Below are 18,901 nucleotides of genomic sequence, written 5' to 3'. Positions count from 1 at the left end.
AATGTGATATTATCTAACAAATATGGATAAGCAATGATATTGTGGTTGTTGTATACAGAGAATAATACTAATTATTTAAGTAGTAATCAAGCAAACATAAGATTGAATCAATAACCAATTTCCGTCGAAAAGAAGAAGCATAATGAAAATGCATGAACTTTGCGGCTATACATCAAGACTTGGCGATTTTCTCCCATTTGAATCAAACCACCGCATATCAGCCGCCAGCTTTCTTAGCATATCCAATTGCTTTTCATTTGACTTTATATCAATGTTTCTTTGATTATTAATTTCACTATAAATAAAGGCATCCCGATAGCCATGCATCTCCAACAATTTAATTTCAAACTTTAACATCTTCTCCAAACATATGGGCAGCCCAATGAAGAGCTTAGTCATCATCTTCTTCCATTTCTTCATTCAACTGTCAAGTGCAGGCAGCTACATGTCATAACTTGGGTGCAAAACCGATGGGAAAACCGACTCGACCGCAATCATTTATGAAGGCATGGAAATCAGCGTGTAGCTCCCTGACACCATCCATCATCAAACGTCCCCAAGGGAAGGTTCTTGCTTACACCCATCACATTTAGAGGTCCATGTAAAAATAAGATTACATTTCGCTTGAATGGCACTCTTGTCGCACCTCTCGATTATCGTGGCCTCTGAAATTCTGGTACTGGATTTTGTTCGTCAAAGTTGATGGCGTTTCTTTCATCGGCGGCAATATTGATGGTAAAGGCCACTGAGTATTGGACCTGCAAGAACTCTGGAAAAAACTGTCCCCCAGAGCTAGGGTTATGTGTTATTAGTATTTCAAACTTCACTCGTCTTTTTGCTGTCTATCTCAACCATACAACACAATAAATCTAAAAATACTTCTAAAACAAAAGAAGAATATAAGAGTTTTTTGTTTTTTTTTCTTTCACGAAAATGGATACAACTTAAGTTATTATTTGATCAATGACTAGGTGAACTTAGGCTCCACCTTATCCATGTATCTCTATCTTGTCACCCATAAAAGAAAACAATTCAATTTTATTAGGCAATGGTATGTTTGTGTAGCCCAAGCAACACCCAAAGTATGTTTTTTTTTTTTTTAAATGTTATTGTGAAATTTTACATTATTTTTTTTTAACAAATTAAAATGCAGTCAATAACATTCAATTGGGCAAACAACATCATAATTAGTGGATTAACTATCGATCAACAGTCAACAAAGTCATGTTGTGATCAATAGCTGCAAACAACGTAGTAGTTAAAAATGTGGAAGATAATGGCTCCAGATCAAAGCCCAAATACTGATGGCATTCGATGTGCAATCTTCACTTAAACGTTACCATCATTGGAAGTACTATCAAAACTGGAGATGATTGCATTTCTATTGGAGATGGAACTAAAAATTTGTTTATGACTAATATCAAATGTGGGCCAGGCCACGGTGTAAGTAACAATACTATATTTCTATGTTCGTACAAATGTTGTTAATAATATTATTTTATTTTGGATGATAAGCTAATACAATATAGTTTCAATACATATAGCATTGGAAGCTTAGGAAAAGAGGTGAACGAAAATGGAGTTGAAAATGTAACATTGATGAATGCAGTCTTCACCAAATCCGATAATGGCGTTCAGGATAAGACATGGCCAACGCCTAGCAATGGTTTCGTAAAACACGTCTCTTTCAGAATATCATTATGAACAATGTTCAAAATCCAATCTTAATTGATCAAAATTATTTGTCCCAACAATCAAGGTTGTCCTCTCCAGGTAATTAATTAACTAATTAAATTGTTGTACTACCTAACCCTCTCTTTAATTTTCGTATAATATTTGTTTTAATTTGTTGTTTTAAAGAGTTCCGGAGTGAAGATTAGTGATGTGACGTTATAAAAATATAAAGGAACATCAGCAACATCGAAAGCTATAAACATTTGATTGCAGCTCTAGCAATCCATGCAGTGACATAAGATTGCAAGACATAAAGCTTACATATAAAAAACAAGGCAGCAACTTCATCATGCAAGAACGTTGATGGATCGAGTATTGGAGTGCTCATGCCACACACATGCTTCTGACCGAAACAACTTTAGAGCTCCTATTAATAAATGAAGCATTTTTTTTTCATATTTTATTTGTTTAATGTGAATATATTTTTTTATGACATAAATAATAACATGGTGTGTGCTTACTCCCATACACGATAGAATTCAGATCAAAATATTCAAAATAGGTCATAATGTTTCTGTGAGAGAAACATGCAAATTCTATTTACAAATCATTCTAAATTAAGGTTAGCTACTCTCAAGAGAAACAATGTTGTATAAACATGCAGCTAGGTTACAAATCATTCAAAATTCAATAGTAAACATTATAGAATGAGTGTATGTTTCTTGAAATCTTGAATACTCAAATCAATAATATAAAAGTAAATCATAATTGATTTAAAAAACGCAAAAAAAAAAAAACATTACTTCCTAAAATATTAAAAGGAATTGAAAAATAACCATTCACAATACTATTGGGACGAGATTTTTAAGCAATGTGTCAAGACTAAAGATGCTTAATTAAAGCATATCATCACTTCGTTAACACCAGATTTTAATTTTTCAAACGGTCAACTATAATGCAGTTTCCCTTTTTCAACAAATTTCTTTTCTTTTTCTTTTTTTTTTTCCTTTAAGATACATTTGCCACACAGAACTGGACTGAGATGTGTTGGAAATAATTGTATGTGAATAATAATTGTCTGCTTTGGTATTATTTGAGTTAGGGTGTAGAGTGTTAAGCTGAATTAGTGATGTGTTATTTTATGATGTGAATTATGGAGGAAATGCAATAATGGAGTTGCGTTGAGCACTCAAGTTTTTTCAATGGAATCCAAGTGTAAACCCCACTGAATTTCCTGGTAAGTCCAGGATCGAACTCAGGGACTTGGGAAACGGTATGCGATGATAATTTTTCAGAAAACTTTGCGGTAACCAAATAAACCAATAGTTGTTGGGATTGTTGTTCGTGGTAATAAAAATAGACAAATGTGGCGGATTTGAGAAAAGTTTAATTATGCGATAGATGCACTGAGTATGCAGATGAACGGGTTGAGAAAGACTTTAACTAGCGTTACTTGGGGAATGTGTCAGACTATGCGCTCATGCTACACCCATGCACAGCAAATCATTTTCCAATACAAATGCGGTACTTCTAAGTCTAGTGCGCATGTGTTGAATGAAAAAGTGTTCATAGAGTTTATCCCTAAGTCTCTACTCTTTTCCTATATGATGATGCAAGATGCACGCAAAGACAAGGTGACCACACAATCAAATCCTATCTCTAGGATGCATGCATGCATGCGATACGGTAGTAGCAAACAGTGCTTATTCCTAAGCTCCTATCTCTTGATTATGCATTCTAATCTGACTCTCTCGAGCCTAGATTCTAACCTGACCTTTCCAAGTCTAGATCCTATCCTTAGACTACCCTCCCGAGTATCTCTAATGAACGAATGAAGCATACGTAATACAAAATAAACCCATAGAGTGAAGATCCCCAGTTATGCTAGCTAAGTGCTCCTAAACCCATTCAACAGATTTAGCTACTCATGCATAATAAATAGGGAGTGAACAGATATACAAAAGTAAATTCCATTTTTATAAATGAGTTTGAGTACAAAATAACAATGGAAGATAAAGGTAGAGAGCCTGGTAGCAATCCCTTGCTGCCCAAGGCCTTTACACTGACAATTCTATTCGGTTCAAAAGATATTCCTACTTTCGCAGGAGCTGGCCCTTTCTCTGATCTTGATGCTTCCGGCACTCTTTCGAGCTCACCGGAACGATCTATCGGCACAACCTCCTTCTCTCGCTTTCACCTTAAAATAAAAGAAAAACTAAGAACAAGGCTAAGCTAAAGGAAAATTCTCTGAGTGATTGAATTGTTGAACTAGTGAACTCCTTTTCTAGAGAATGTCGTCGGTATTTATAGAGCTTCGGGGTGAAGGGCAGCTTTCTCTTATGATTGCACAGATGAGATGGCTTTAATTCTCTGACTGATGTGTCGAATATTTATCACCGAAAAGCTGAGTGTAGTTGTTATCGTTATCGACTTGTCAACTTAATTCGGATTCGACCGTCATCAGCTTTCTGTCCCATCGTGATTAATTATTCCTTTCACCCAGATGCGCCTACCAAGTTGCGGCGACTTTATGCAGCGATCCTTCTTGAGCAGATGTTTACTAGCACCAATCACCGTAGAGCCTTACGGTAATGTTGCGCTCGACCATTGATTTATTGTGATCGTGCTTTTCGCCTTGCGTCAACGCGTATTCTGCATAAAAATACAAAAATTAACTGTTTCTATGCGATGGACGCATGCGACCGCAATGTTATCAACGCAAAGCTTCATTGTTTAAGAACTTAACACTGTAATAACGTGCATTTCTGTCCGTTATCACACCCCCAAATTTAAACAATGTTTGTCCGAGCATAAACTAAAGATTTCCTTTAGCAAGTCAATCGCAAATCTCTTTTTCTAAATTTCTCAAGGATACTTCATTCAAATCCTATACACCAAAATTTCCTTAAGTCTTATTTAAGTCTCCTCTTAAAATATTTCTAAGATCTATGGACCGCAAGTTTAACTTTCAAAAGGACTTTACTAAATTTCGGGACATCGCATGATTTATTTCAAGAAGAAAACTTTTCCACCATGGTGTCAAATGATTTTTATCCTTGCATATTTTTTACATTATTATTTTTCTCTGACCTTACACTAATCAAAGTGTCTTACCTTCGTTTTGGTGCCTTCGTTTTAGCTTGCCCCCACGTGTGTCATGCGGACATCCAACTACGAGTAATGCGCTCTTTCTCAGATTAAACTCATACCTACTAGGCAGTGGAGTTGCGGTCATTTATTTATACGTTGATCCTGGCGACTTACTTTCGTATTGGCTTGCCCCCACACGTGTCATGCGGACATCCAACTTTGGGTAAGTACCTTTCACAACTTAACTCTTATCAACATGAATTTCCCCATTGCGTTGACAGTAGAGTTGTTATTCTCAAAATTATTATTATTATTATTATTATATATATTTTATAAAGCTAAAAATAGTAAGGTCGAAAATAAATATCGCATCCCCAAATTTAAAATGTTGCAATATCCTCATTGCCAAAAGATTGAAAGAAGTCATGTGATGTCCTTAGGAAGCTTCGTAAAGAGCATTTGAAAGAAAGCTAGCAGACCTTTAACTTCTAGAAATATTTCATGAGGTGACTTTTGTAAGATTAAGTTGATTCTAATATATAAGACAAAAATAGAAGCATGTGTTTCATCATTGAAATCATACTTGGCAAAGAGAAAGCATGCGGTGACTGACTAAATTCATTAATGTTAAATGATTGCGGTAATCAAAGAGGATACGGTGATAAAACTTTCAAAATTAAAATGCGATGCGATAACACAAAATCTGGAATAAAGATAACGAAGAATACAACCCCCCAAATTTTCGTTGTCGCCCGCATTGTTTGTTGACGCATCCTGCTTTGCAGCGATCTTCTTTTTTGGATTGCGGTGACGGAATAAGATAAGTTGCTTCTTCGTGCAGCGTCTCCGCAATCGTTCGCCTCGATCGTTTGCAAGAAAAACATAAAGAGGGTCAAATGATTTTAAACAAAACAAAATCGTTTACTGCAATCGTTCAGCACGATCGGCCATTTTTTTTTACATAGAAGTAATAAGTAAAAAGAAGATAGATAAATGATAATTGAAGTGTCGTAGAAATGAGAGTTCATGAACCAAACAAAGGATACTCTAGAAGACTTGCGCCCCAGATGATGTTGCATGCCAGTGCAGGGGCCACTCTATATTCCTCTATTCTAGGTTTCCTAGATCTACAGAGGTCTTTTCTTGCTGAAAATCACCCTCGTGGTATGCCTTAACTCGCTGCCCATTATACGGCTCCCATCCTCAGTAATCAGCTCCACCACGCCATGCTGGAGATTTTTACCGCATATGTGTTTGTCGTGCCAGCACTTTGCACGCTCCTTGTAGATCTTTGCGCTCTCATATGCGTTAGTCCTCCATTCCTCCAGCTCGACCAGTTGAAGTTTTCTCGCTTCTCCTGCTTTCTCCAAGTCAAAGTTTAGCTTCTTTACCGCCCACAATGCTTTGTATTTCAGCTCTAGAGGTAAATGACATGCCTTACCGAATACCAACACATACGGGGACATACCTATGGGTGTTTTAAATACAATCTGGTATGCCCACAACGCATCGTCAAGCTTCGTTGCCTAATCCTTTCGTAAAAGCCTTACTACCTTCTCAAGTATCAGCTTGATCTCTCGATTGGACACTTTGGTCTGACAGTTCGTCTACAGATGTTATGCGGTGGCCACTTCATTGCTCAATCCTTTCGTGAAGGCCTCATCGCCACACCGTCCTCTGAATTGTCCTTCAGTTTGGATCATCTGCAGCATCACCGGCTTCATTTTGAATCGGCTTCCATCGAGGACAGGCCTCATTCCTGGAGAGAAATCATAGAGGTTTGGTGATGCATAGTCCCTAATGGGCCTATTACAATCGTATGATCCATCAGCAGAAATGAAGATCTTGCCACGTGGCCACGTAAAAGCCTTCTTAAACAGAAATTGCATTTTTGCTCACGCATGATACATTGGCATATAGTGTTTGTTTTATTTTTGTGCATGCACAAAACTTCACCAGAGCTTTATAACTACTAACATATACAATGTGTATCATGCATTTATAGTTGCAAAAAAAAAAAAAAAAAAAATGGCTGCCGAAAATTTAGAAAAGGAAATGTACTCAACCATTAATTCTTTAACAAAAATATACCATCCCAACAATAATTCTTTGGTTCCTATTTGTTACATTCGCTATTAGATTTCATTTTAGCATACAAAATGAACAAACAAATAGTAAATACACAAATATTGGTTAGCTCAGTCAACTGGTCTTCACAAAAAAGGTCATTTTTCGCGTCTTCAAAATGCATAGACCTGAAAAAGGTATATTAAAGTCAAATAAGAACAACATGTTCAATCTTATTTATATGAAATGAATCATGTATCACAATTAATTAAAAAAAAATTCATTTGTATGAGCTTCAAGTCCAAAAAGTGCATATTGGAAATGCATGTCATTGAAAAAACAAGGAAAGTTTTAAAAAACTTTCTAAAAAGTGTCAAATTAAGACTAAAATTGACATAATTCCATGATTTTGAAGCCGTATATGCTGTAAACCATCCCAAAACGTATAAAATTGTCATAAATATGCCTATTAAAGTACAAGTCTCCAAAAAAAACATGGTTTAAATAACCTACAAATGTTTAAGTATAAGTTTCACTCTCCAAAAAAACCTAAAAACTACTTAAAAAGTGTCTAAGTGACACTTTTACTCTCAAAACCCAGCCTAAAAAGTACCTATAAAGTTTTCAAGAGACAATTTGACTTCCAAAATAACCTTTCACATTCATAAGAGTTACTTTGATTATAAAAATGAACTACATTGTTTCCAAAAAGTGTTTTAAGTCCACCTTTAATTTCAAAACAACAAAAAATGCCCAAATGGCTAGAAACTAACATAAACTTGCTAAAATTTGTGTAAATGACAATTTGATTATCCAAACAACTTAGAAATGCTTGAGTACAACTTTTAGTTTCCAAGAAAACCTAAAAACTACCAAAAGTGTCTAAGATACAATTTCACTCTCAAAGCAACTTGAAAAGTACCTACAATGTTTTAAAGAGACAATTTGACTTTCAAAAAAAACTTTTTACATTCGTAAGAGTCACTTTGATTAGAAAAACGAACTACATGTAGGGATGAAAGCCCTATCGCACCAAAAAACACAGAACTAAAACTCATTATTAATTTGAGATTTCAGAAATACCATGCACACGACGATTTAGAAATAATACAAAGTCCAAAGAAAAATAAAAAAATAGCCTACTGTAAAATTAGAACTTAGGTCAAGCATGCTTAAAATTCACAAAAAAATGATGGAAAATCTTTACCTTTGTAGAACCAAGTGAGAATTTAGTTATACAATTGGGGTTTTAGAACACCGCCAAAAGAGTAACCTTCCTATCCTTTGTGAAACCTTTGGTAATCTTTTTGATTTGTGGGAACCAATTTAATTGGGAAAAAATATAGGGAAAAGGAGGAATTTTCTTTGAGAGAAGTAAAAGGGCCATAACTATTATGTGCAGAATTTTTCTCTTTTTTTTTTCCTCTATGATCAAAACCATTTTTTTTTTTATTAATCGAGATAGAGAGGGAAAGAATGTTGGATTGTATGTCCTAAAGCTCGCAGTTTGTAACATTAAACACATTCTATTATCAATAAAGATGTTATTGACATTTATTCAATAAAAATGTTATTGAATATGTGAATTGCATTTGTAAAGTCTAAATCAAATAAACTAAAGATTCATGGCTATTATTTGAATACATGACTTTATGTGGAGACATAAGATTGGATAAAGTTCAGTAAATAGCTAAAATAGTCTATAGTATATGAATAAAGTTGGGTACCTTATTCCGGTTACACTTCTAGATGTGGCCCACTCTATAGGTATTACAATTTATTGTAAAGTGCTACAAGCAAAGTGACTCTGATTCGTTCATGTATTGACATGAGGAGCAGGGGCGTCCTATGCAATGATTGCATAAGATCGGACAAAGAATTAGGTCACTCTTACTTTATAATGATGTTTACTGTTTAAGACTGACTATTTCAAAGCGATAACATATGGAACTTGACCATAATCTTGAGCTAACTATGAACTCCTGTTTATTTGGGATTATCCTTAGATTTGCATAGGTGAGGGTTGGCTCAACGACATCGGCTCAATAGGTCTCCCATTTTAGGGGTAAGACCGGGCAAATAACTGGGGAAATAGGGTGCAATTCACTCCTACCTACTTTTAGGGATAGTAAAGAGGTTGTTCCCTTAAGTGCTGACTCCAAGTCTTGAACAATGGGCCCACCCTCTCATTGGCCCAAGAGGGATTCAGTTTAGTGATTGGTTCACAAACCAAGTGTTCATTAGAGGATCAGTGGAACCGAAGGAGCAAGATGTAATCTCAAGGCTAAAACAGTTTTTGACCCAGCCGTTATTACAAATAACCTATGAAGGATTAACTTATTTAATCATGATTATATCAAATGAACACATAATATATCTACAATGAGGAAAGTGCAACTACAGGTCATAGTGGACATTTCTGTTAGTTAACGAATTTTGATTAACTAGGTTAAAGAGATTGACCGGTTAGTCTCAGATTGTTGAAGCTCATGATCTGTAGGTCCATCAGGTCTCTTCCCTAGCTCACTACGGACAAAATTGAAGAACTAGGTGAAGTATGAATTTGAAATGTTCAAATCTGGGCATTAGAGAAAATTGTATTTTATACGAGATATAATTTACAATTAAGTAATTAAATTATTAATTATTTCTTAGAGTATTCTTGAATATTAGAATGGAAGTCTTCTCAAGTTAGGTGTAAAAAATAATTTAATATGTGATATTAAATTTATTTTAAGCATTTTCTAAATTTTGAAAATGTTTTTTTCATAAAAGTTTGTTTTATTTATATTAAAATTAGTTAGTGGAAAAAATCCAATTGTTGGATTTTTCCACTAACTAAGTTGACTTTGAAGTGGCACTTCCAAAGCCTGACACTTAAAGATTACATGCTAGTTGATTTTGAGGTGGAAGAATGCAAAATAGGATTTTGCATGTAATTTATCTTTAAATAGTTTGTTTTTTGAAATTTGGAAAAACGAATGCTTTTTTGACTTTGACTTTACTCTTCCATCAAAATCTCTTGACTCTGCACTTTACTAGAGTAAAATTCTCTTTAGTTCATTAATAAAATGGTCCCACAACCGTGTTTTTCAACTAGAGAATAATGAGGATTTCTCATTGGTGGTGTCAATCGAGCTCGGGAGAGGAAGATTTCGATGGATTCTACAAAGGTTGTCATTTCTAATACTCTATGCATGCTTATTTATGTTCTTTATGTAATTAGAACGTTATCAATCTTCGTTTTCGCTATTGCATGTGTTCTTTATGTTCCAACAATTGGTATCATATCATGCTTATAATGTTCTATTGCATATTGGTCGGTATTTTTCATTTATTGATTGAATTGTGAGCTAAAGTGGATATATTACGGTTTTGGCATTAGTTTTCTTTTAATTTCTTGTTGAACTTTGTAATTACTCACATGTATATGAGTATTATTGTGTGATAAAGGGTCTGTAAATTTTCTTGAGTCATTAGAGTTGTTCTTTAGCTGTAATTGATCGACTCCGAGAAAGAGGACAACTTCAATTTGGAGAAAAATAAGCTTGTAGACCTAAGAGAGCCTCCAAGACCCGATTTTGCTTCCAGATCCGAGAACTTGGCAGCCCGATCGATTTGGTGAGTTGCCTCGTGCACCAGTTGTCTGCACAATCCGACTTGTCCACGCACCCGACTCGACCTGGTTTGGTAAAGATTCCCTGCATGCCTGCCGTCTGTGTACCCGATGATAACTTGTAGAAATACAAGTTATTTATATTGTGTTATTTAGATATTGCGGCTGAAAAGAAGAAAAGTTGCATTGATAGTATAGAAATTGGCTAAGAAATGCAAGAATTATAAATTGTCGCTAATACACCCATTAACACCACTACGATGGTAGAATAGAATGTTTCAGTTTTATTTTACAGAAAATCAAGTCACCGCATGCGTTCATGGCTCAAAGATAACCTGTACAACGCATCTATGTCACATTGCGTGCGTCAATCGAAAACGAAGAGACGATCAATGCAATGCGACAATCGATCAAGAGCTTTGCGATCAACGCACTCTCAACCGCATGCGGTAATAAAAAACAACACTGCCTGCGGGAGATAGATCGAAGATGTAAAGAGCAACGCATTTGTGGAGGAGTCTGACGAGTGTACAACTGTCAGTTGTGCACTTCTGACGGGATTGATTGCGTAACAGAAGGAATATTCACTCCGCCATTTTAGGAACTACCTTAACCATATAGTGGGGACCACAATTGCAAAGAGTCAAGCTTCACCTATAAATAGCTTCTACAAATTCACTGAAATATATACTTGAATACATAGAAACTTGTATATACTGATCTGAGAGAGAGACTGGTCTGAAGCGATTTCAAGAGTAGATCTGGGAAGAATCACAAGACAAGGCCAAGAGGTGAGTCTCCGGGCAAAGAATACTTTCAATCTCCACCATTGAAGCTCTGTACGAAGGTCACTTCTACTAGAAGAGCAAGCCTGAGAGGGAAGCTCTCCTCTCCATCCATTCCACACATGCCGACAAGCAAAACCTCCGTTCAAATCTGTGTCAAGACGTTGACACTCTTCTGTATTTGTTTCTTAACTTTATTTTCATCACTTGTATTCATCTTCTTAATCTTTTAATTCACACCATGTATCAGACACTTAATTCTATAATTAAATGTTATGATCATTTCCATTATCATCTCTCTGTCTATTTCCATTCATCCATAATTCACTTTCTCTATGATGTTTTCTTAATTCCCTGGGTAATTAGCAAGAATTAAGCAAGTAAATTAATTAGGTTAAGGAAATAATTAACTTTAGCCAATGCATGTTCGACGACATCTTCACCTGTGAGAGCAGAAGTGAAGATGTTATTCCGCTTATCGAGAGAGGGTTGGAAGAATGCGTTAACTAAAGCGAGAAGTACTTCTAGAGATGAAATAACCTTGCGTTCATCACGTCATCCTTGTTTCACCATAGAGATGTGGGAACACGGCTGATCACTGAGAGGTGTAAGCCAAAGGAAAGCGGAACCTTAGTTACATCTTTAACGCAATTAACAAACTTGTGATGTTTTTACTAATTATTCTTTCTATTTCTGATTCATCCATAAAGACTTGCCATCGCATACCATGATCCTTTGTATAATCTTCACAGTTAGTCTCAATCTCAGTATCATGTATCATGTATCTTGTATCTTATATCATGTTAGTTTAGATTTTTCTTTTTAACGCACTTTTATTTTATCAATTCAAATTTATGTTTACTACAATTTAAATTCATGTACAAACCCAATTCTTTATTAATTGTAAAAACCAGTCCCATATATCACAAAAGTAACACATTAACGAAAACAATCCCTGTGTTCGACCTCGGATTATTCTGAGAAACTTGCGTTGGAATTATACTTGGTTTCAACGCAAGAAAACTTGTGACACGCATTACTCTATCGCATACTACAAGCATATAAATAACAACACATATTTAGAAGTAGTGTGCATAAGCGATAACATAACATCCACATTCCATATCCATATTCATGTCATCAAGTTTATGGCAACATGAGCTCATTGTTCATTCATTCACATTCATATTTGTCCACATGCTGTAAGAAGACACAAATTTACCGTTACACCCGACCCGCACACCCACGTTTGCGACCCGCTTCCAACCCGCGTGCTCTGAGTTTTGCACGTTAGCCAATTACTCTTATATCGTTGGAGATTCTGATCTGCAGGTTCATAAGATCCTTTTACTAGCTCGTAAAACATGAACATCTTGAATTAATAAATTGAGTGAATTTGGAATGATATCAATTTGAATTTTTCAAATTCAATTTCAATTTGAAATGTTCAAATTAAAATTAGGGTTTGAATTTGTATAGTTCAAATTCAAATTAAGGTTTGTATAATTATATTCTATATAATTAATCAATGGTTAATTTGTTGAAATTCAACGAAATTGGAGAGTTTATAATATTAAAAAATTGATTTAAATATTAATTACATGAATAGGATTCACATTTTAAATAAGTTGTTTGTTTAATTTAATATTTGATATTAAATTATTATTTAATTCGTTAAATTTGTTTAATTAATTAAAATCCACAATTGATTTTCATTTTGATTTCAAATTCAGAATTTGAAATGATTATTTAGTTTTTGTTAATTAAGAATTAATTATATTAATTAAAGAATAAAATGAAAATTATTTGAAAGTGTGAATTTCCCCCTTCTTGGTTGAAGTATAGGTGTTCCTCAATGAATCACACACATTTCCCACTTCTTCAGCAAATTGAAGTGTCAATGTTACTGAACTTTAGTACCTACATGTGGGTAATGAATAAATACTCTCAGATTTTGAATAAAAATAGAGATGACAACTGAAAAAATAAGTTTTGGACTGTTGTTCATCTTCTACAGAAAACTCACTCAATTCCCTTCCAAAATTCACTCCAACCTGAGTTCCATCACACAAATTTAAGGCTGAGAATAGTAGAGAAGATCTCTTAGTGGTTCACTATTAAATTGGAGATGGAATCACATGAAGAGCAACTTGAAATTGGGAGAATTCATCAAAGGTATGTTGCTAAGAAACTCTCTTCTTAAATTTCTGTTTAAGCATGATTTTAGAACTTAAATTAAATGTAATTAGAGTGCTTATTGATTCTATTTGTTTCCATTGCATGCTAGTAGATCTTAGAATTGGTATCAGAGCGTGATTTATGTTGGAAGGTACCAATGCACAACGGAAAAAATCAGGATCCATAAGCACTTTAATTCATTAATTTTGGTAGAAAAGAAAATATGCTTCAACAAAAATAAATAGGTTTCATGACATACCTTTGAAAAATTTCCTCTAAGCTTTGAACCAGCTGCAAATCTCCACTGAAGCTTGTAATAGACCACCCCAAGATCTTCCCTACTAGATTGAGTAGTGGGACTTCAAATAAGCTGGAATTAAGCGAATTTGGAGAAGCTCACAGTAGAAACCCAGCAGAAGAACAACCTTCGTCTCTCACGGTTTTTTCACAAAAATTTGTTCAGTTGCATTACCTACAAAACACTCCAATCTTTTCAATATATTGAAGACATTCATGCAAAGAAATTTGCTGCATGGGATGTAGCTCCTGCTTGGAGTTAATGAAGAGTTAAAGTGGGTTGTTGGTGAGCTAGTACATGAAGACAATGGAAAAACCTATTTTTCCAACTTTGTGTTTTTCTTTTCTTTTTCAATTTTATCAAAATTGATTTCATAAATCAATTTTATTTAATAAAATTGAAAATATTATTAATTTTACAAAATTTAATAAAATTAATAAATTATTATTTAAACAATTTAAATAATTCTAATTAATTTAATATTTTATATTAAATTAATTTTTACACAATTCTATCTTCAAATATATCTCCAAATTCATTTAATTATAACTTGAACACTTCAAATTAACTTATCACGCTATTCTGGAGTTAATCTATTTACAAGCTACTAGGGGGACCTCGCAGACCTACAAATCATGGGCTCCAACGATCCGAGATTAATCGCGTAAACTCATAGACCGATCTAACCCCCATTCATTAATTAATAGGTGATTTCACTAAAGCTCATAGTTGAACTCCTAATTAGGTAGGATTGAATCTATTTACGAGCTAATGAGAGGATGAGGCCTCTTGTTCAAGACCTAGAATCAACCTCTCTACTAACCCTAATTAGGTAGGATTGAATTCCCTCTTGCACCGTATGTTCCCAGCTATTCATCTGGTTTTATCCCCAAAATGGTAAGCTTATTGAACAAAGACAATTGGTCTACTCTCACCATTTGTAGATGAAAGGATAATCTCGAACAAACAAGAGTTCATAGTTAGCTCAGGATTAAGATTAAGTTACCTAGGTCATCGCTTTAGAATAGTTAGTCTGAAATAGTAAATAGCGTTATAAAGTAAGAGTGACTGGTTTCGTTGTCTGATCTTGCACAAAACTCATTTGCACAGGACACCCCCACTTCTCATGTCCTAACATAAACAAATTAGGATCACTTCGCTTGTAGTACTTTACAATTCTTTGTAACAACTACAGAGTAGGCAACATCCAATAATGTTACCATAATAATGTACCTAACCTTATTCACATACTATAGATCATTTTGACTATTTACTCAAACTTGATCCACTTGTATGTCTCTACATAAAATTCAAGTACTCATATAATAGTCAAGGGACTTAGGTTTATTGGATTTCTAAAAAACAATATATTTAATAACAACTTTATTGAATTCTCATAATAAGTACTTAATGTTTACAAACCATAACATAATATATAGTTATAGAATATATAACTGATGCGCCACAGTGAATTTACCTCCTATTTTTTTTTACGAGAATGGCCTAAGCCTAGTAGGAAAGTGGCGGTGTATGGAGTGCGGACGTCTATAAGAGAGTTTGAACACGCCTTCTTACTAGCCCATAGAGAGTTTAGGACATAAAACCCAATAATTTAAGCACTCAATTAGCGTTAATTTGAGTTTTGGTGGGTGCTTTTCATGAGTTGTATGAAAATGATGAACTGATATGGTTTTTTTTAGTTTTGGCATTGTTTTCTCTTCAATTATGTTGTAATTCTTGTAATTGGCTCTTATTTGATCGGCCTTAATGTGTATTTAAATGTCTGTAATTCGATTGGAGTCATTAGAGTTTCAATTAGGATGTAATTGAAGAAAGAAGTGAAGAAGGTCGAGCAATAGGAATTGGATTTTTAGCCACTGCCCAATACTCGATGCTCGATGCCCCATACTCGATGCTCAAACTTGATGGTATTTTATGAAATACTCGATGCACGATGCCATACTTGATGGTACTTGATGCAACTCGATGGAATTTTGTGAAATACTCGATGCAAGATAATATACTCGATGGTACACGATGCAACTGGATGGTATTTAGTGAAATACTTGATACTTGATGAGATACTCGATGGAATTTTGGAGCTGGTTTTTTCTTAATTTTGTAATAATTAGGCTTTTGTTTGCTTGATAATATCAAAACTAAAACTATATTAGTCTATGTTTAATTATTTGTGCATGTGATGTATGTTATAATTGAAGGAACTTTTAAAACAGAAAATCAATGAGTGGAAGCAGATCGTTCCAAATCCATTGTGAAAGAACATCAACATGTACAATTTAACATAGAACAATTATGCATCAAGTCTAAATTACAACATGCTTCAAGAATAAAATACAAAGTATATTACCTTTGAAAAACTATTTCTTCTAGTGTTTCCTTGATCGAACTCAGTAAATCGTTCAACAGCACGAATGCAACACGAGCAAATCTAGTAAACAACACGAACTGGTGAATACTTGATCACAATTGAGTTAAACTCGAAACTCGACCATCAAATGCAAACTCGAAACTACCACGAGGCTACCTTGGTATTCTCGGTGTGAAAATCTAGGAGGTGTGGGCTCTGTATGGATTAGATAGAGGGAAGGAGGAACTGGGCGATCGAGTAAACGATCAAAGTGGGAGAAGGGAGAAGTCTATCATTTAGACTTGGGTACTCGAACATTTACCAGTGAGTAGCTATCGTATAGGTTACTCATTCCTTGATCATTTACTCTCTCAAAAGTTATCGTATAACTTTTTCTATTTGCTTGTCAGTTTTGAAAAAAATGAAAACCAATTTCATTTTATCCATAAGTTGCCAAAATTGATTAAAACTTCCCACTAAGTCGATTATTTGGAGAAAAAACGAAATCAATTATGTTATAATTGAATTATTATAAATAAATATCATAACTAATTTATCATATTATATTTACAACCTATAGTTTTTATATCACATCATATGTAACATATAAACCATAGTTCTTTTTATCCTTTATGGCATTTAATATAAATCATATTTATATTAATTTCTCAAAATAATGTATCTAATACATCAAATTCATTATATCACATATAATTGAAACAATTTAATAATATCATTGATAATGGGAAGAAATGCACATTATTACAACAATAAGATATAAAACAATGTGGGAATGCGACCGTAAAAACATGCAAAATCATGTCCAAAAGCATTAAGTTGAGAACATTACGATCACATGTGCCTATCGCATTAAAGAAGCTAATTTACGTATTTTGTGCAGGAAAATGTATTGGCACAAAGCAAATTGCGATCCAAGGAATGCAACGCCCGAACGCATTAGAAGATTGCAACCGTAAAGCTATGCAATCGTATGCACTCGTGAAGATCTGCTCAAGAAGGTGGCTGCATAAAGACGGCGCATCAAGGTGAAAGCTTAATAAATCATGATGGAACATAAAGCTAATGACGGTCGAATCCGAATTTAGTTGACAAGCCATTAACGACACACAGTAGCAAGTACATTCAACTTTTTGGTGACCATTAATCGACGCATCAGACAGAGATTTAATGACCTCCCATCATTGCAATCATTTGAGAAAAAAGCTCTTTACCCTGAAGCTCTATAAATACCGAAGGCCACCTTCGTTAAAACGGGTTCTAGTCAGAATTTCTGGAACTCCCTTCACCATATACATAAAAGATAGATCATAGATAGTCGTAATCTGTGCTTCATATGCTTATACTTAGAAGGCGGAGGTGAGCGAAGAGAGCAGACGCCGAAAGATCATTCCTGCTTAGCTCGAGAGACTGCTAGGAAGTGCTGAGAACAGAGAGAGGGCTGAATCTTGCGAAAGCAAGAACATTCATTTGGGCAAAGTAGAGTGAAACATAGTGTAAAAGCCTCGGGAAGTAAGACATTGCTACCGGGCTCCCTATCCCTACTTTCCATTATTGTTTTGTATTTTGATTTTAATTATAAAATAGAATTTGCACCTCTACATATTTTCAATCTCTTCACAATGCACATGAGTAACTAAACTTTCGAATGGGTTGAGAAGCACTTAGCTAGCATGACCTAAGATCTTCATTTTATGCGATCATCGTGACTTATGTATGGGTCCATCACCCTATAGGGATACTTGAGAGAGTATTCTAAAGAAAGAACCTAGACTTAAGAGAGTTAGGTTAGAATCTAGGCTTGATAAAGTCAGATTAGAACCACATAAGCAAGAGATAGAAATTTAGAGATAAGTTCTGTTTGCTATCATACATCGCATGCACCATAGAAATAGGATATGATAGTATGTGGTCGCCTTGTGTATGTGTGTATCATTCATCATTGCATAGACAAGTATAGAGGCTTAGACATAAGTCCTAGACATTATCGTATACATCGCATGCATCCTAAAATTAGGAACTATGGCATTTGCATTGAGAGATGACATGTGGTGTATGTGTAGCATGATCGCATGACTTGAACACAATCTTAGGAAATGTTACCTAAACCTCTTCTCAACCCGTTCCCCGCATACTCATTATAACTTTCGCTGTTATTAACTCTTTACTCAATTTCATCGCATAGGATTTATACTTTAAACAAACATACCAACCAATTTATTGTTTTTGTTACCGCAAAGGAATCAAAACTCACAATCGCATGTTGTCTCAGTAGTCCCTGTGTTTGACCCTGGACTTACCAAAAAACCTAGTAGGATTTATATTTGCATTCTACTAAGAAAATTTGCATGTGTAATGCATACACCACCATCGCAATATACACCATTATTTCATCATATTCATAACGCATTAAGTTTTTGGCGCTGTTGTCGGGGGCTACCACAGTACATATTGTGCTAACGGTAACTTTTTTATTTTCTTTGTAGGTTTCCATCTCTATGCACTACCTCTCCTTTGGTAAGGGAAGAAGCGGGCGTTGTATGAGCGAAGGACAAGATCCAGAGCCCAATTACAACCCAGAGATTGAAAGAACGTTAAGAAGAAGAAGAAGAAATAGCCGCCGACAACAACAAGAGAGAAATCCCAACATGGCGGAGCAATCGGAAGACAAAGCACCAAATGAAAATAATATCATGGCGAACCCCATTCTCTTGGCGAACGACTGCAATAGGACCATTCGGGACTATGCGTTTCCCAACCTTTATGATTTCTCACCAGGAATCATGAGGCCAGCCTTGGATAGATCG

The 18,901-nt window shown here is 34.9% G+C and overlaps 1 pseudogene; it reads left to right on the top strand.

Moving 5' to 3' along the window:
* Positions 1-370: 370 nt before the first annotated feature.
* LOC120078750 lies at positions 371-2,081 on the top strand (annotated as a pseudogene).
* Positions 2,082-18,901: the final 16,820 nt, after the last annotated feature.

This window comes from Benincasa hispida, chromosome 5 (genome assembly GCF_009727055.1).
Source record: "Benincasa hispida cultivar B227 chromosome 5, ASM972705v1, whole genome shotgun sequence".
Taxonomy (NCBI): Eukaryota; Viridiplantae; Streptophyta; class Magnoliopsida; order Cucurbitales; family Cucurbitaceae; genus Benincasa; species Benincasa hispida.
The sequence above is the reverse complement of the archived record's forward strand: the minus strand, read 5'-3'. Positions and strand labels throughout refer to the sequence as shown.